Source organism: Microcaecilia unicolor, chromosome 1 (assembly GCF_901765095.1).
Source record: "Microcaecilia unicolor chromosome 1, aMicUni1.1, whole genome shotgun sequence".
Lineage (NCBI taxonomy): Eukaryota > Metazoa > Chordata > Amphibia > Gymnophiona > Siphonopidae > Microcaecilia > Microcaecilia unicolor.
In genome coordinates this window covers 706,222,013-706,242,898 of record NC_044031.1, presented here as the reverse complement: position 1 = coordinate 706,242,898, position 20,886 = coordinate 706,222,013, and positions in this window count along the sequence as shown.

Sequence of the window (20,886 nt, the reverse complement as noted above, 5' to 3'; positions counted from 1 at the left end):
AGGGGCCTTGCTGAGGCGCACGCTGCTGACGAGAGCGAGCGCGCTGGGGCTTAGCCTGGGCCGCAGGCTGTCGAGAAGGAGGATTGTACCTACGCTTGCCAGAAGAGTAGGGAACAGTCTTCCTTCCCCCATAAAAACGTCTACCGGTAGAGGTAGAAGCTGAAGGCTGCCGGCGGGAGAACTTGTCGAAAGCGGTATCCCGCTGGTGGAGCTGCTCTACCACCTGTTCAACTTTCTCTCCAAAAATATTATCCGCACGGCAAGGCGAGTCCGCAATCCGCTGCTGGATCCTATTCTCCAGGTCGGAGGCACGCAGCCATGAGAGTCTGCGCATCACCACACCTTGAGCAGCGGCCCTGGACGCAACATCAAAGGTGTCATACACCTCTCTGGCCAGGAATTTTCTGCACGCCTTCAGCTGCCTGACCACCTCCTGAAATGGCTTGGCTTGCTCAGGAGGGAGCTTATCCACCAAGCCCGCCAGCTGCCGCACATTATTCCGCATATGTATGCTCGTGTAGAGCTGGTAGGACTGGATTTTGGCCACGAGCATAGAAGAATGGTAGGCCTTCCTCCCAAAGGAGTCTAAGGTTCTAGAGTCCTTGCCCGGGGGCGCCGAAGCATGCTCCCTAGAACTCTTAGCCTTCTTTAGGGCCAAATCCACAACTCCAGAGTCGTGAGGCAACTGAGTGCGCATCAGCTCTGGGTCCCCATGGATCCGGTACTGGGACACGATCTTCTTGGGAATGTGGGGATTACTTAATGGCTTGGTCCAGTTCGCCAGCAATGTCTTTTTGAGGACATGATGCATGGGTACTGTGGACGCTTCCTTAGGTGGAGAAGGATAGTCCAGGAGCTCAAACATTTCAGCCCTGGGCTCGTCCTCCACAACCACCGGGAAGGGGATGGCCGTAGACATCTCCCAGACAAAGGCCGCAAAAGACAGACTCTCGGGAGGAGAAAGCTGCCTTTCAGGGGAGGGAGTGGGATCAGAAGGCAGGCCATCAGACTCCTCGTCAGAGAAATATCTGATGTCCTCCTCCTCCTCCCACGAGGCCTCACCATCGGTATCAGACACAAGTTCACGGACCTGTGTCTGAAGCCGTGCCCGGCTCGACTCCATGGAGCCACGGTGGGAGCGTCGAGAGGTAGACTCCCTCGCCCGCACCGGCGAAGCTCCCTCCGCCGACGTCGTCGGGGAGCCTTCCTGGGAGGCGACCGCAGTCGGTACCGCAAGCGGCACCGATGTCGGAGACCTCACCCCGGGCAAGGGGCCAGCCGGCGCCTCACTCGACGGTACCGGTGGAGCAAGCACCCCCGGTACCGGAGGGGAAGGGCGCAACAGCTCTCCCAGGATCTCTGGGAGGACGGCCCGGAGACTCTCGTGCAGAGCGGCTGTGGAGAAAGACGTGGAAGCCGATGCAGGTGTTGATGTCAGAGTCTGTTCCGGGCGTGGAGGCTGTTCCATAGTGGAGCGCATCGACACCTCTTGAACAGAGGGTGAGCGGTCCTCTCGGTGCCGATGCCTACTGGGTGCCGACTCCCTCGGCGACCCAGAGCTCTCGGTGTCGATATGGGAAGGGGACCGGTGTCAATGCTTCTTCGACTTTTTGGAACGAAGCATGTCACCGGAGCTTCCCGGCACCGACGAGGAGGACGTAGAATCCAGCCGTCGCTTCCTCGGGGCCGAGGCCGAAGAAGGTCGGTCTCGGGGGGGCTGTACCGCAGGAGCCCTCAGGGTAGGGGGAGACCCACCCGAAGGCTCACCGCCACCAGCAGGGGAATGGACAGCCCTCACCTGCACTCCAGTCGAAGCACCACCGTCCGACGACATCAGCAGAAGTGGAGGTCCCGGTACCGCCGACGCAGCCTTCCGATGTCTCAGCCCCGATGCAGAGGGTCGATGCCTCGATGCACTCGATGCAGTCGTGGCCGAGGACGGAGGTCTGGACGCTGTCGACGTCGATGCACTCGATACTCCCGGTGCCGATGCCGACGAAGAGCCCGAGAACAAAACGTTCCACTGGGTCAATCTCGCTACCTGAGTCCGCTTTTGTAAAAGGGCGCACAGACTACAGGCCTGCGGGCGGTGCCCAGCCCCCAGACACTGAAGACACGAAGCGTGCCTGTCAGTGAGCGAGATTACCCGGGCGCACTGGGTGCACTTCTTGAAGCCGCTGGGAGACTTCGATGACATGGGCGGAAAAATCACACCGGCGAGATCAAAACTCGTGATTGCGTAAGGCACCAAAAAGAGGGGGAGAAAAAATTCGACCCGAGGCCTCAAAAGGGCCTACCCCGAAGACGAAAAGAAACTTACCGGGGCAAAAACTGAAAATAGAGGAAAGGGAAAAAGGTCGTCTTCCGAAATCCTTTTTTTTTTTTTTTTTGTAGCGAAGTCAAAAGAGACGCGCGAAGTCAACTTAAGGGGCGCGAACGGCGTAACACGACCGTACCGAGCGCGGACAAAAGAAGACTGGCCGGCACGACGGCCGCGCATCGACGCGCGAGGGCTAGCAAAGGCTTTTGCTAGTGAAGATTCCGATTGGAGGGGCTGCCGTGGACGTCACCCTATCAGTGAGAACAAGCAGCCTGCTTGTCCTCGGAGAAACCATGTTTGTCTATGTATTCTATAATTTTATTCTATGTAATAGTTTCCACTATTTTGCAACATCACATTAGGACAAAGCTAAAAAACCTTATAGCTGTTCTTGTTGATGCTTCCCTTAAACTGTCCATCTCTGCACTGAGTCTTGCTGAGCAGAATTTCTGTGTCCCCAATTCTTCATTCTACTAATCACTACTACTACTATTTAACATTTCTATAGCGCTACAAAGCATACGCAGCGCTGTACACCATACACAAAAAAGACAATCCCTGCTCAAAGAGCTTACAATCTAGATAATCACCACCAATTTTCTTTAACTTCAGTACTCCTCTCCATTGTCTTACAGCTACTATTTCTTTATTTCTATTTCGGCACATCTTTTGACACGATCTTCTCCATGCAGGAATTTCTTCTCTTTTCTTCTTTTTCACAGCCTAATATTTTTATATGTAGTCTGTTTTACATTATTCCCTTCCTCTCCATTAGATTTGATGTTTATTTACTTACCTTTTTCCAAATAAGCTTAAGGTGAATTACAAGAAGGGATACAAATTGTTTTGCTTTCCAAAAGAACTTAAAATCTAAGTTGTACCTGAGGCAATGGAGGGTGAAGTGACTTGCTAAAGTTCATAAGGAGCATAAGTAGAAGAAACAGAATTTGTATATTGGATTTCCTATCACTATAAACTAGGGGTGTCCAACCTCAGTCCTCCAGGGCCACAATCGGGTTTTCAGGATTTCCACAATGCATATACATGAGATCTATTTGCATGCACTGCTTCCATAGTATACAAATACATATTCATTGTGGAAATCTTGAAAATATGCTCTTGTGAGGGCCTAGGTTGTACACCCCTGAACCCTATTCTTTTTTTTTTTCTGTTAAGAAGCTTTGATTTTAGCATAGCTTCTAAACCTATTATTTTTCCTTTAGCTCTCATTTCTCTTTGCTTCTGCTGAAAATATAGACCCTCTTTTCATTCATTCCCACAAAATTGGAGATCTTCATCTCTCGTCCCCCTCAGTTCACTTTTCAGTTGTGAACGGCACATTTATGCTTTCCATTAATCATTGCGATGTCTGCATGGCATATGATTCTCCATGATGAGCATGAGCGAAGAGGGGCTTTCCCAGACTTTAAATTGCTGCTTCTACTACAGGAATGAAATCAGAACAAAAGCACTAAATCTTAATGTTATTTCTTGCTATTACTGATGTTTTAAATCTCTGACATACTGTTGCACTGAAAATAGTATAACAGTAAATTGTTTATGCCTTTGAGAAATGTCATCATGATAGGTTAACACAAGAGGTTGCACTGATGAAAATCATATGATTCCAATTACTGATACAATTAAAAGTTTTAATCACGTTTTTTTTAATTCAAAGTGAATTTCATTTAAAAAATGCAGAACCTGCTATGTAAAGATGATCAAGAAAAAGCAATAATTATTAAATGCCAAACACAGCCAATTTATAAATAAAAAGTTGCACTTTTATTGGCATATTTTGAGATTTAAATTTTTTTTTCCAGGAATGTCTCAAAGTTCAAGATTTCTTTGCAGATCTATTCTCAATGTAACCAATTGTGGAAACAAAGTTCATTAGTGTTTTCTGGTATAAATGTCACTCTCTGTTTGCTTAATATGTCATCAGCCACAGAAAAACATTCACAAGGCAGTGTTTTTGCACATATTCCTAAATGTTTCCATGCTAACATGAATAAAACAGGATATTCCCAAGTCATGCATTTCCACCAGACTAAAATGTTAGTTTCTCCATACAACACTGCTATAAACTTGTAGTGTGAATTTTCAGTAACATTGTTTTACATTTCACGTCTTCATCATCTGAGTTGGGCAGTAGATTGAACTCACACATTTTCTTTGGTGTTGGTTGTTTAGTTGAGCAATCCAAATTGAGTAAGGAAAAGTTTACGGAATAGTAATGTTTTTTTAACCATAGTCTATGTCATCTCATATTCAATGTGTGTCAAGAATTTTAATTTCTTAAACCATGAGTCTAAAGCAGACATGATAGCTATTCTAAGTAAACGTTGAGTTTTCTGGCACCCATTCAGCACAGAATGCTTCCTTGAATCATACAATCTAGGTTGTATAATCTTCTGAAATAGTGAATTCCCACAAAAGTTGTGAAATTCTGGGTAGAACAAGAGAGCATGATAGAGACCCTATCACTAAGGTGTGTAAATGCATGAATTGACAAAAACAGAAGAACAAAATCCCTTGCACAAATCAAGCAAGTAAAGCACAGCAAAATGACACAAAAAATAAGGAGCTAGATGATGTGTAGGTAATACAAAAGTTTATTTCAAACATATAATGGACTTGACACAAGTCATGTTTTGGCCATGAAGGCCTGCCTCAGGAGTCCCTTCAATATGGATGTGTTCAAGCTCTCATATATCATCAAATGTCAATACACTTTTACACATGCAGTATAATTGCTTGAGCTATCATAGCCACTGGTTCGTGTGTGAACTTCATAAAAAGAATACTTGGTAGGAGGGGCTTTTTGTCAATGATTATATGTGTCACATAAGGACACCACTCATATTTGGAGTGTCGATCAAGAGAGATAAGTCCCTGTGACAATATGAGACTTTTTCACTGCCTTACATTCAACTAGAAGTGAACTGTCTACTTCTTTTGATATTAAATTGATTACTTATTAGTGAGCAGATTTCAGTCGTGTTAGTTTTGAATTAAGTAAGCTTTTCCTAATAATAAGAAGTGCATTTTTCCAAGTCCATCTTAATAATGGCTTATGGACTTTTCTTTAGGAAGACACCCAAACCTTTTTTAAACCCTGCCAAGCTAACTGGTTTTACCACATTCTCTGGCAACCTTATTCCAGAGATTAACTACATTTTCTCAGATTTGTTTTAAATGTATTATTAATTTATATAAAATTTTAGTGATTTTTAAAAAATTCTTTTCACATGTTCACGCACTATGGTATTTTTAGGCTCAGTTATCAAAGTTATTCTATCTGTGTAATTGTTTTATAAATGTGATGTGATGCCCTTGATGCAGGCATAAGCTGAAATGTGGATCACTCAAAAGTATTAGGGTAATCCTAGATTCAAATTTGATATTGATAAACAAATTAATGCTTTAAATAAAAACATTTATTTCAAGCTCAGGCAGTTTCAAGCAATTAGATCCTCGTTGCATTAACGTAATTTCAGAATTTTGGTACAGGTGATTCTTTTACCGCAGTTGGACTACTGCAACTCGTTATACTGTAATGTTTCAGCTAAATTGAAGAAACAGTTGCAGTTATTGCAAAACACAGACATCAGATTGATCTTCAATAAAAGATGGTTTGATTCAATAACATCATTTATGACAGAATGTCATTGCTTGGTGGTCCATCAGAACGTCAGATTTAAATTAGCTTGTTTAGTTTTTAAATCACTTCATGGCTTGAATTCAGAAGATGTGGCAGAATTATTAGTAATCCCATATTCTAAACATAGCACTTCTTTCCTTCACACTTTACAAATAGGTTATCCTACCTTTAAAGATATACGACTCAAGTCTATTTATGAGAACTCATTTTCATATCAAGGAGCAAAAACTTGGAATGTGTTCCCACATGAAATAAGAAAGCTTGTCATCCTATTTGTTTAGAAAAGCTTTGAAGATGTTTTTATTCAAATATTAATTTGCTCTCATCATGCTGTGTTGCTGAAAACGTATTTTTAAGTGTACTTCCCTTTACTTGAGTAGGTCTACCTTTCTGTAAACCACTACGAATCCTTCAGGAAAGCTGGTGGTATAGAAGACACTAATACAACAGAAGATATGACAGAGATATTTAGATGCCTCCATAGCATAAATGAGCAGTAGGTAGGCTTCGTTCAATTGAATGAAATGAAGGAAGGAAGGAGACATAGGATAAAGGTGAAAGGGAATAAACTCAGGAGTAATTGAAGGAAATACTTCTTTACAGGAACAGTGTCCTGGTGGAAGAAATGGAGACAAAGTCTGTATCTGAATTCAAGAATGCATGAGACAAGCACAGATTGGGTTAACAGACATCTCTGATTTTCAGGGATTGTCCCCAATTACAGATCCCTGGCTCTGATTCTCCCTTGTTTGGCAACCATCTTTACCTGATTTTAATAATGTGGACAGAAGTATCACAGCTTACTTTTGCTTTGCGCTGCCTGCCTCCCTTCCACATGATCCTGCCTTTCCCTCTTTCCAGCACCTGGCGCTGCTGGTCTCAGCCCCTCCCCTCAAGCCTCCCTTTGTACTCCCACCAGTGTCAGCATTAGGAATACAATGCTGCGATGCAGAGTAAGGAGGTTGTAAAAAAAACTGGAGACAGGATGATGTCAAAATGTTGAAGCCACTTAGGTTGGTCTCTCATTCCCCTCCCCCATGCAGCTGTCATTCAAGTACACTCAAAACAAAGCAAAAATATATGAGCTGCTGCATCCGTGTTGCCGTGCTATATTGCTGGTAGGATTTTTATTTGATCCTACATATTTTCAAACAGGCTGGCTTCTGCAGCATATGGATGTACACAGAGGGAGTACAACAACAGAATAACTTTTCCTAGAGTAATAATTTGTTATAAATCATAATCAGTGTGTCATTTGGAGGGGCTGGTTATACGGACTTCATAGTACAAGTTGTATTTGTGCTTTATTTTTCTCCTGGTAAAGTACCACTAAAACAGATATGTTATGAAAAGCAGGGGCTCAACATTTAGAGTTTCTATCTCTTTATTTACTTATTTTTGACATTTATATCCCACATCAAACATGACTTAGTTAGGTTGAAACTTGGGAGCATTTAAAATCCTTTCTTGTTCTTTTCTTCCTGTGCCTAGATCAAAAGAGAAAGATGGTTTGTGGCAACTTGCTCCTTTTGTTTCGTGGAATGCAGTGGTATATTATATTTTAAAAAGCACTTAATATTGTTTATTACTACTATTTATAAGAGAGATATCAAATAATGTATATAGATGCATGCTGGGAATAATGAAGGCTAAGGGAATGCAGCAGTAGAAGGGTTGGAGCTGAAGGGTATTTGTGTTTTCCAAATAGTGATGCATATGGGATGCCCTTGTTGCAAGACCAGAGTGAATAATTTCTTAGCTTCTTGTTAGAATCCAGGAGCAAATCTGGTGGAGGGGAAGTGAGTCAGCATAAGTTCAACAAACAAAATCTAACCTTATAACGTTAGCTGGTTGAGATTCAGCAGAAGTCAACCAAGTCAACTTCAAGCTTCCTAATATGATTTGATAACAGCATTTTCTCAGTTATTACCCAAATGTGACCACAATTATAATGTTAATTATATGACCATGGCACCTCTGATGGTAGTTAAGCTAACCCAGTGGTTCCCAAACCTGGTCCTGGAGGCAACACAGGCAGTCAGGTTTTCAGGATATCCACAAAGAATATTCATGAGAGATTTGCATACAATGGATGCAGTGCATGCAAATCTCTCTCATGGATATTCATTGTAGATATCCTGAAAACCTAATTGCCTGGGGTGCCTCCAGCACCAGGTTTGTGATTCACTTGGCTAACCCATACATACAATAGTAACTGCAGTCCACAGTATTAGCCACCAAGTTCATACAAAGTTAACTATTTTCAGTGGAAAATAAATCTGTTGGCTATATGAATACTCCATCACTGTTTCATTATTGCTACCAAATATTACATATTTATGGTATATGCCTTAAACATAGATTGTTTTAAATTTGTTTATATAGACCTTAGATGCAAATGGTATTGCTTGTTAAACCCAAAGGCAAATCCTAAGGGTGGTTAAACATTTTGGTATAAACTGTTGTTAATTGTTTTGTAAGGCTTTGGGTCCTACAGATCTGTACATCTGTTGTGTTATTTTGGTGGGTGGAAACAGGCAGGTGGGCTTATAGGGAGGGAGGGTAGTACAGGAGGGGAAGGGTTCTTGGGGTATGTTCTCTGCAAAAGTTGATATTGTTCCACATTGGAAGGTTCACTGGTTTTTCTTGTTCTGTCTGAAGCTCCTCAACCAACATGTTTTGCTTTTAATAAAGATGATTAAAACATAAAAATAAGTTATGGATGTCACTGAATTCTATTATTCTCACTGTATTTCCAGTTTTTGCACAGTATAAGCCATCACAAGAATGAAATATAAGAAAACCAATGAACTGTATTAGGGGCTTATAGCCCATTTATATTTCAACACATGAAAGATCTATATGAAACAAAATATTTTTATTATTTTGACTTATATAACCACTTGTCCGTGAAACATGCTGAAACAGAATAATCCATTTGTGTATCTACAATGAAAATTTCTACAAAAGAGATAAGGTGAAGATATGATTCCATGCGCCCCAATGACAGGAGAGTTTAATTTTACTTCCATTTAATTTCAGTCTATGCCATCTTTATAACATCAGGCTTCCCAAGGCAGATTACAACAACAGTTAAGATGAACCCAGTAGGAAACAGGGTATCCTCACTGAAATTTGGCCATCTGTATTATATAGAACAGTGTAGAAAAATGAGCACAAAATACAGAGTTTATAAGTGCTGTTTCTACCAGTTACAATAATTTTTAAGCTGTTTTAGTGTTATTCAATTTTTATTTCATGATATTAATATCTAGATATGGGAAGCTTTCAAATAAATTAAAAAGATGTCCAATAAGTTTAAAAAACCTTTTGTCTTCCACCTTTTAAGACACCGCCTATCTAAATGGAACAGCTTTAGACTTTTTACAGGTAGATCACGCATAGGCAGTCCCTTATAATCTTTGGCTATTGTTTTCAATAGTGTTTGCTATTGTTTTGTGTGAACTAAAATGGCATCAGGCTCCTCCTACTGCTGCTTGGAAGCACCACCTGTTGGCTTTAGCTCACATAATGGACTAGATAGGCACATCCCGTCTCCTATTTTCTTCAATCTCCTTGATGCAGACACTTCTCAACCATGTTGTGCATCTCTGCTGGGTCATAGCCCCTTTGACATACACTTCCTATTGCCACAGGGGCAGGATGAGCAGAGTCACAGTGTGGGTGAGAACTGCTGAATCACACTACACCAGAAGGAAGGAGCTAGGAGCTGTAAAAGCAGGTTTGAAGGACTGGTGGGGGGGGGGGGGGGGGAGAGGAAGGAAAGAAAGAAAATTAGATGCAAGGCCAGAAGGGGGTAGAGAGCTGCAAGTGCTGAACAGGGTCTGGAAGTAGAGAGAGAGGTGCAAGTGCTGGACTGGGTATGGAAGTGAAGATGGCTGGGCTGGAATGGGAGTGCGGAGAGAGATGGAGATAGCTGGACTGAAAGGGGGAGGAAAGAGGTGGAGATGGCTGGATTGGAAGGGGATAAGAGAGAGACACGATAGCTTACCGGAAGGGCAGATGAGAGCGAGATGGAGATAACTAGACTAGAAAAGCAGAGGAGAGACAGAGGTGGAGATAGCTGTGGGGGGTGGGGGGTGGGGGGAGAAAGGTAGAGATAGCTGGCTTGAAAGGGGGTTAGAAAGCGATCCAGAGATGACTAAACTAGAAGGGTGGAGGGGAGATAGCTGAAGATTATAATTTTTATAATGGAGAATTGCAATGGGAAGACTCTGCCCTACCCCAATCCCTGTGTCCCAAATGTGGAAGCCAAAAATCTGGTAACCTTAAGCACAATGGATCTCCAAGGGAGAGAGGGATAGTAGAGATTAGTCGATGGAATAAATGGGTAGATTGAATAGGCCATATGATCTTTATCTGCCATCATTTTCTAATATGAAGGAGAAATATCAGGAATAACTTGCATTGATTACCAGCAGTGTTGTTTGGTTTGTAAATGTAGTGTATTTAGCTATCAGCTTAACATCTATATAGAAAAGGATATATACTGTTCTTCCCAGCAGGGGTACATAGATTTGCCATCATTATTTGTTAACGATGAGGAAGAAAATAAAGAAATACCTTTTTATTGTACTTAAATACATTTTGTGGACTAGCTTTTGGAGGTCAAGACCCTCTTCTTCAGTTGGATTAAACACAAAAACCATATTAGTTTATTGATGGGAAATAAAGCAGTAAGCTACATAGGCCCAAATCTGTGTAATCATGTAGCCATTGATTTGGGAAGGAAATAAACTTTCTACATTTTAGGAAAAAAGCAAGACACACAGGGAAATTAAAACTCTATTTTAATTTCATCCAGTTTATAAATATCTTGTGTGTATTTATAAGTGATGTATTTTATGGATTAAATGATATTTTGATCTGAAGAATCTTTACACATACATTACTCTGCATGAGATTTTTTTTTTTTAACATAGTCTTGAAGCACACTGTGTTAACATACAATTGCAAGTTTGTTCATCGGAATTTTAAAATTTCAAGACCATAAAAAGAAATGACAGGATAAAAAGGTAAAATATACTGAGAATGTCAGAGTTAAAAGTGATATTTCTGAGTATTATTAAAGCTGTCTTTCTTTTGGTTAATGCTTCACAATATGATGACTGTGACTTCAAAGCAAAGCCATATGTTGCTATCTGAAATTGGGTGATAACATTTATGGCTCAGTAGACAACACGATTGTATTTCACTTTTAAGAAAAGAAAGGCTGTTTTCCCAGAGGAGTTAGGTGGCAGAGCTTCAATTCTCCTCCCCACCACTATTTTACACATTCACAATATCAGGCAAAAGTCTATAACAGGACCATCTTCTACCTACCACTCATACCTTATATTTGATCTTAGCCAAAAACAATGATAAACAACCATGTAAGAGACAAATCTGTAAGCACAACTGGAGGGAAAACTGGGCTTCTGTATTTTTATTTATTGTATTTATTTATACTAATTATCTAAATATTCTATGTGATTCACAAATCAACCACCCCAGTTAGAAAGGACAACTTACCAAAATAAATATATCTATAGATGGAAGGTAATCTTTTGATTATCTTCCTGCATGTTACAGAAATGTACTTGAAGTTTATCATTCCATTAAATGAAGAGGAAATGCTCCTTCTCTTCTATCCCTCCTCCCCCAACTTTCCAAGAGAAAAACACCTCCCACAAGCGAGTTAAAAAAAATTCTCTTATCTCTTTCTCAAGGGAAATTACAAGCCAAAGTCGCTAAATAAGAGAACTTATTAGGGTGAAATAAATAATTCATGATTATCTACCAATACTGCTAGGACGACACTTTAAGATGGGGGAATTTAGTTTGTATCAGATGCTTGTTTTTAATTGTGTGGTAGAACTACAGTATCTGCATAAAATAAGCCCTAGTTCTGTTTCTGGATATGGAATTAAACCAGACTAAATTGAAATGCAAGCACATTACACTGCAGTTATCCATGTGGTTGTCATTTAAATTCTTGGCCTTTCAGAAATAACCATTAGAATAGTAAATAAACCTCAACAAAAAAACCAGAGTACTATTTTATGTGAGTAGATGCATTAGCTTTATTGTAGCTTGCAGGCACTAGCAATTAGATGAAACTCCTAGAGGATGAAACATTTCACACTTAACTGTTTTCCACCCTTTGCTTTCATCTGGTGCACATACAAAACATTAGCAACTTAATGTGGCTACTTAGTTTTGGACAATGAAAACTATGAATATAAATTTCAAGTTTGTTTTCAGACAGAAGCACTGGAATACAACAGAGCATATTATACTCTCTTCCAGATACCTGCTGCTTGATTTTCACTGCTAATTTGGACAGGGAAGGCACACCTGATTGATGCTATGAATATCTTTGTAAGCTTTCCTACAAGTAAAAAATACTGCAAACAATTCAAGACTGTAAATCTACTTGGATAAGGAAATAATTTGCATCAGCTACTTGTAACTTACTTTGAGCTTGACTGAAGAAGGTGAGTAATTACAATTTCAAAACTAAGGATTTACTCTCCCGGGCTTGCCCAGACATCAACAGTAGTTCAACACTGTCCAGCACTGACAAGGAAATTAGATCAATAATCACCCAAATTTCTTTTTATAGACTGCCACCACCAAAAGCTCAGGGTGGTTTACACACTTTATATAAAAAAATACATCACAGAATGGAAAACATCCAGATCAAGGGAAATATTTACTGAGCAAACATATTTTAAACATTCTTCTAAACCTCCCATAGTCATTCTTTAATCTTAATTCTAAAGCAGGGGAGTTCCATTGTTCAGTTGCAAATGCTATCAGTATCTACTTACAAACTGAAAATGTCCTAAAAGTTGAAGCAAAAGGAAGTTGATTTTTATTATGATCAGAACAAGATGAGATCTTGATGGAAGAAATAAATAGGATGAGGGATAATTAGGACTAAGCCTGTGATCAATTTTGAAAGAGAAATAAAACTTGTGTATGTGGGTGATCAAAAAAACCTAACAAATTGGGAAATGAAGGGACAATATTTTAAAGCCTGTGTTTCATGGTGCAATTACTTCTCGAGTATTTCATGCAAAGCATAGTTGCTTACCTGTAACAGAGGTTCTTTGTGGACAGCAGGATAATGCAGTCACACTTGGTTAATAGGCTGAACAGTCTAAACAGCCCTCTCAAGCTTGTTGAAAAATAATGATCCAATAAGAAATGAGACAGCTTCCCACCCTGCTGAAGTCAGCCTGTCAGTCCATTCCAAGCTCAACAGGTATTAAAAGATTTTTGAAGCAATAAAGTTTATTATAAAGAATAAAATTAGGAACACGTAGATAAATATGGTTCAAGGGGACAGAGTCAGAATGGAATCAGCCAAGGGAAGTCTTGCCTCACCAATTTGCTTCATTTCTTTGAAGGCATGAAACAAGTTGATAAAGGTGAGACTATTGACATATCTAGGTTTTCAGAAAGCTTTTGACAGTCTCCTGCGAGAGACTCCTGAGAAAATTAAAGTCATGGAATAGGAGACAATGTCCTTCTATGGATTAGGAATTGGTTATTGGACAGAAAACAGAGGGTAGGGTTAAATGGCCATTTTTCTCAATGGAGGAGGGTGAATAGTGGAGTGCCACGGGGATCGGTACTACCGTGTTTCCCCGAAAATAGGGCATCCCCATAAAATAAGACCTACCGAGGTTTTTGGTGCCCTTAGAAAATATAAGGCCTCCCCCGAAAGTAAGGCCTAGCAAAGTTTTGTTTTTCCCGGTAAGTAGGGTCCCCCCCCCTGAGATCGCCGGGCCCCCCTCCGTCGTTCTGAAACTAACCCCCCACCCGAGGTCGTCCCCCCCCACCCGAGATGGCGCCCCCACCCGAAGTCGCCAGACCCCAACCCCCTCTGTCGCTCCGAAACTAACCTGCACTTAAGCCTCCTTTCACTTTCCTTCCAGTTCGCAGCAAGCAGCAGCAGTAGGAGGGCAGGCCACTCCTTCCTTCCGTGTCCCGCCCTCGCCTGACGTAACGTAACGTCAGGCGAGGGTGGGGCTCGGAAGGAAGGAGAGGCCTGCCCTGCCCTGCTGCTCCTGCGAACTGGAAGGAAAGTGAAAGGAGGCTTAAGTTCAGGTTAGTTTCTGAGCGACGGAGGGGGTTGGGGTCCGGCGACTTCGGGTGGGAGCGCCACCTCGGGTGGGGGGGGCGACCTCGGGTGGGGGGTTACCGGTAGTTGCAGGAGCGACGGAGGGAAGGTGGGCGGGCCAACCGTGTTTCCCCGAAATATTAAGACATCCCCTGAAAATAAGACCTAGCGCCTTTTTGGGCGCAAAAATTAATATAAGGCAGTGTCTTATATTCGGGGAAACACGGTAGTACTGATGTTATTTAACGTATTTATAAACGATCTGGAAAACAGAATGAGTGAGATGATTAAATGTGCAGATGACACAAAACTATTCAAGATGTTAAAACACATGAAGACTGAAAAATTGCAGAGACCTTAGGAAACTGGAAGACTTAGCATCCAAATGGCAGATGAAATTTAATGTGGCCAAATGCAAAGTGATGCATACTGGGAAGAATAATCTGAATCATACTTACTGATGCCAGGGTCCACCTTTGGAAGTCAGTGGCCAAGATTTTGGTATCATTGTAGACAATACCCTGAAATCTTTTGCTTTTGTGGCTGCCTCCATACACTGAGCAAACAGGATGCTAGGAATTATTAGGAAATGGATTGCAAATAAGACCAAGAATGCCTCTGCTCCATGGTGTGACCTCACCTTGAGTATTATGTTCAATTCTGGTTGCCGTTATCTCAAAAAAGATATAGCAGAATTAGAAAACCTTAAAAAATGAGTTAACAAAATGATAAAGGGGACGGAACTCCTTTCATATGAGTAAAAGCTACCGAGGTTAGGGCTCTTCAGCTTTAAAAATAAGAGATGGCTGAGGGAAGATATGATTGAGGTATACAAAATCCTGACTTGTGCAGAATGAGTAGAAATGAATTGATTTTTTACTCTTTCAAAAAGTACGAAGACTAGAGGACACTCAATGAAGTTATATGGAAATACCTTTAAAACAAATAGGAGGAAATAATAGTTAAGCTCCAAAGTTCATTGCCTGAGGATGTGGTAACAGCAGTTAGCATATCTGGTTTAAAAAAAAAAAAAAAGGTTTGGACAAGTTCCTGGAGGAAAATCATAAGTACATAAGTATTGCCATACTGGGAAAGACCAAAGGTCCATCGAGTCCAACATCCTGTTTCCAACAGTGGCCAATCCAAGTCACAGATACCCGGCAAGATCCCAAAAATGTACAAAACATTTTATACTGCTTATCCCAGAAATAGTCTTATCTTATAGTCTGCAACTGAGATAAGACATGCTTGCCCTGGGATTGGTAGAATGGAATGTTGCTACTATTTGGGTTTCTGCCAGGTACTTGTGACCTGGAATGGCCACTGTTGGAAACAGGATGCTGGGCAAGATGGACCATTTGTCTGACCCAATAAGGCTTTTGTTTTGCTCTTTATACCATAGCAGTCTATGAAAGAATTTTAAAAAAGAATTTTGGAGGAGTCTGCGCTTCAGATGTTCTGTTTACATATTTTGTGTGTGTGTGTGTGTGTGTGGGGGGGGGGGGGGTTAAAGGAGGGATGGTGGGAGAGAATGTGGGTCTGCATTATCCTGTGGTCCACTAACAGTCTCCACTACAGGCAAGCAACTACGCATTCTCCATGGACAGAGGATAATGCAGGATGTAAATGTCAACCTGATACTAATCAGGGCAGTGGAAAAGAAAGAAAATTAACTGAAAAGATTTTGAAGGACTGCTCATCCAAAACGGCCATCTGCTCTAGCAGTAGCATCTATACAGTAATGTCATTTAAAAGTGTGTAGTGAAGACCACATTGCTGCTTTACAGATGTCCGAAACCGATACTCCACTTAAGTGCACTGTTGATGTGGACATCAATCATAGGCGCTAAGCTTCAATTCAATGTGGAGGTTCAAGGTTTGCTTGACGGTAACAGAACTCAATACAGTCTGCAATCCAATTGGAAAGTGTACGTTTAGACACTGAAAGGTAATGGTGATGAAATGATATGAACAGTTGTGAAGACATCTGATGCATCTTCCTTTTGTCAAGATAATGCAATAGAGCACACATCTGCAGTCTAGAGTATGAAGAGAAGCCTCCGCAGTGCAAGTACGAGGCTTAGGAAAATATACTGGTAAAATAATACCTTGATTAAGGTGGAAACTAGAATTTACCATTGGTAAAAATTCAGAATAAGTGGGTACAAAAACTTTATTTGGAAAAAATCTGTATAAAGCGGATAATAAAAACTGAGCTTGAATCTCATTGATTCTTCTTGCTGAGCTGATTGTAATGAGAAAAAATCATTTTCCAAGTGAGAAACTTCAATGAAGAGCTTGATAAGGCTCAAAAGGGAGTTGAAGAAGTTGAGATAACATCAAATTCAGATCCCATAAGGTGTTAGGTGTTGAACTGGGAGATGGTCAATAAACCCTTCATGTATTGTTCCACAGTACGATGACAAGATATGGGTTTTCCTTGCAATGGAGCACGAGAAGCCAAAATTCCTGCTAAATGTACTCCGAATGATGTGGTTTTTAAGCCGAGGACAGAATGATGCATGAAGTATTAAGGGACAGCATGAACCGAGTATGTGAAAGGATCTAGATCACGTGCTTTACACCAAATAGAAAACCTCTTCCATTTAAGAGTAGAATTTATGGATAGAATGATTGCTTGCAGTGATATTTACTGAGAGCAGGTCTTCAATCCTAACTCACCGAGTCTCCATGCTGTTAAAACAATGCTTTTGAGAACAGTTGACTTTTCTGTTGAGTAAGGAGGGTTCGTTGAATATCCAATGACAGAGGTTGATCTATGGAGAGAACTTAGCCACAGGAACCATGGCTGACAAGGCCAGAACAGGGCTACTAGAATATAAAGTGGATGAGGAAAATCCTTTGGTTCACAGAATTGGGAATGCATCTGGGGAAATAGTGTGGAGGGATGGAAATCTGGAGCAGAACAGCTGACATTTTGCATTTGCTTCTGTATCAAAGAGGTCTAATAAGAGGAGCTCCCCAAGGTCAAAAAATGGCTTGAATTGCTGTTTGTGAAAGGGACCCTTCAAAAGGTTGAAGAATGTGACCAATTCTGTCCACTAATTTGTTTTCTGGACCTGGAAGCAAGTTCCCAGACTGATAGCTAGATTCCAAACTCGGCAAGCTTCTTTGCAGAGGATTGGAGATCCCATGCCTCCCTGCTTGTTTAAATAAAACATTGTGACTTGCTTGTCTTTGCATATTAACATTGTCATGTTTCTTAACTATTTCTAAAAGATGAGGATGGCATAGAAGATGGCCAGAAGTTCTAAGATGCTTGTATGGAGGTTGCACTCGATTGACCAAAGTCTTTGAGTTCAAAACGATAACAGATAAGCCCCCCAAGCTATATTTGTTCTCATAGCAGATGCTTCAATCTTTGGATCGGGAGGTCTGAAGAGCATGCCCATGAGAAGATTGGTCATATTTTTCCAAAAGACTAAAGCCTTTCACACAGAATGGGCAATGAAAATCTTTGTGGATAGGACTGAATGTGTTGGTCCCATTGTGATTTCAGTTCCCATTGGATTTGTCTCATGTGAAGTTTGGCCATAAGAAGAACTGTAAATGATGCAGCCATGTGGCTGACAAGTCTCAGCAAGGATTTCGCTGTAGCCTTGTGGATTGATGAAAGTTGAATGGTAAGGTTTTGGATGATGACTGCTTGGGGAACCAGCACAAATACTATGCTTTGCACTGCATCCAGAAGAGAACCAATGAACTAAATAGTCCAAGTTGGAATGAGGTTGGATTTTTCCAGATTTACAATGAAATCCAGAGAAGACAGCAAATCCATGGTCTTTGTAATGTAATGTTCAATGAGTTAAAAGGATCTTCTAATTTGTGAGAGTTAGTATTACTATTTCCATTGATGGTGCAGAGGATTAAATCAATCATCTAAGTAGGCAAAGACAAAGGTGCCAGATTTCCTTAGATGCATCACCACTAATGTAAGACATTTCATAAAAACTCTAGGAGCTGCAGAAAGTTCAAAGGGTAGAACTTTGCACTGGTAATGAAGATTTTGGACTATGAACCTGAGATACTTCCAACGGTCTCTGTGACTAGGTATCTGAGTATAAACATCTTTGAGATTTAAAGATAGCAGCCAGCTGTTCTGTGCAATGAGAGGTAGAAATTGATCTTTCAGAGATCCAGTATGGGTCGCAACCCTCTTAAATTTTAGATTTAAATTTTGGGGGGGGGGGGGGGGGATTAGAAAATAATGGAAATAAAATCCCTGATTTTGGTAAGGATTTACCTTTCTATGGCACAGGCTTGTAGTAATGATTGAACTTCATCTTTGAGTACGTCAGTTTGCAGCTGAGTGGTGAATATGTGAAGGCAATAGTAATTGTGGACGCCAAATGAAATTTATTTTGCAACCGTGATCTATTATTTTGAGTTCCCATGAGTCCAAAATGATTGCATGCCATGTCTCTTGAAAGACATGAAGGAGATCTCCTACTGGATGTGTCAAAAACTGGGATTAGACTTTGCAGGAGCTGAAGTGGAAGGTTGTGCTTTCCTTTCTCTAGGTCTAGAATGCTGATAGACTGAAGAGCTGGCTTAGGTTGTGATTGGCAAGGTGGTGGTAATAAGACTGGTAATCATAAGCACAGTGTGGGTAATTAAAATTGCCCTTTCTATCAGATGGGCTGTCCAAGTGTGGCATAGAAAATTCCTTATTGGTAGAACAGCCATCTATTACTTAGTCACCATATAAGTAGTTTCCTAAGCAAAGTGCATCTGGGAAACGATCATGCAAGTCCTCAAAGAGGCTTGAGGCTGTCAACCAGACTGTTCTGCAAACTGCAAAAGAGACCGCCATGTAATGCAAGGTTCCACGTTATGAGTCACTGACCAAGAAAGGGATCTAGGCATCGTCGTTGATGATACATTGAAACCCTCTGCTCAGTGTGCTGCTGCGGTGGCTAAGAAAGCAAATATAATATTAGGTATTATTAGGAAAGGGATGGAAAACAAAAATGAAGTCATAATGCCTTTGTATCAGTCCATGGTGCGACCGCACCTCGAATATAGTGTTCAATTCTGGTCACCGCATCTAAAAAAAAAAATATAGTGGACTTTTCAGAAAAGGTACAGAGAAGGACCACGAGAATGATAAAGGGGGTGGGACGACTTCCCTATGAGGAAAGACTGAAGCAGCTAGGGCTCTTGGAGAAAAGACAGCTGTGGGGAGCTTTGATATAGAGGTCTATAAAATGATGAGTGGAGTGGAACGGGTAGATGTGACTCGTTTGTTTACTCTTTCCAAAAATACTAGGGCTAGGGGGCATGTGATGAAGCTACAAAGTAGTAAATTTAAAACGAATCTGAGAAAATCTTTCTTCATTAAATGTGTAAACTGTGGAATTCGTTGCCAGAGAATGTTGTAAACGCGGTTAGCTTAGCGGGGGTTAAAAAAAAAAAAAAAAAAAAAGGTTTGGACGGCTTCCTAAAAGAAAAGTCCATAGACCATTATTAAAATAACTTGGGGAAAATCCACTGCTTGTTTCTGGGATAAGCAGCATAAAATGTATTGAACTTTTTGGGGATCTTGCCAGGCATTTGCAACCTGGATTGGCCACTGTTGGAAACAGGATGCTGGCCTTGATGGACCTTTGGTCTGTTTTAGTGTGGCAATACTTATGTACTTATTCTGGAAGTAGTATCAAATAAGTCATAGATGTTGATGAAGACTGAACTCCTCAATATTGTTGATAAAGTCTGAGTGACAAAGATGGAGCAGAAGCGAGTCTCATATGTGATTTACTTATGAATTTTGGAAATGCAAAATTTGCAGCTGATGAGCGAGTATTCTGGATCCTAATATAGCTCCCATGTATCTGGATACAGTTCTACCAACTGTATCCAGAATTGTCAGATCTTTCCTGGGATAATACATTTCACTAGATTTAGTAGGCTGATCTCTTTTTTTCTAAAGCTGATCAAAGCACAACAGATTGGCGTGGCAATTGAGGTTTATTGCACCCTGATTTTTGACTGTAACCTTTGTAATACAGTGTGTAAGAACTGAAGTAGGTGCTTTTTGGGGTGTTCATGGCTTTCATGATAGCCTCAAAATCTCTCTTACCCATAGTAGTGTCTTCTCCTAAGGGTAGAAATTTAAGATCTATTGCATATATTTAAAGTATGTCTTGTCTTGCGGAGAATTATCCTCCTTTATTTCTGATGATGGAGTGGATTGAGTAGGAGATGGCAGAACAGGACACTCCTGAGGAATATGTGGAAGGGAAAGGTCCTCATCTGAAGAAACAGAAAAGTGATGTGGTGGTGAAATATTTTACCACTGTGAATGTAGAGAAGGTGGACTTTCAGACCCCTGACCCAGATGGGCTACAAGGCTGAGGAAAAAGTTACAATATGTCTGGCAAAACATCCACTTGGCCATGAAAGAGGCCTTGAGACATAGGCTGCTAGAAGAGTTGCACTAACAGGACTGCACAATCCTGAGTTACCTGAGAAGTAGGATATGGAGAATTATTGAGAGCTGCACACAAACCCTGAGAGGCTAAAGGTGCAGAAGTAGCAGAAGTTACATAATGGGATAAAACAGATGGAGCAACTGTGCTATTTCCTGTTTATTAGTTTTCTTTTTAGCTGGCAAATCAGGTGTGAAGGCATCCTGCAGAGAACGAGGAGATGGAGTGCAAGTGCAGGAAGTTGCATCAGCGGCTATGATAAGCCACTTGGAAGAGCTGGCAGATTTGTCAGAGCTCTGAGAGGAAGTGTTAGAGAGAAACT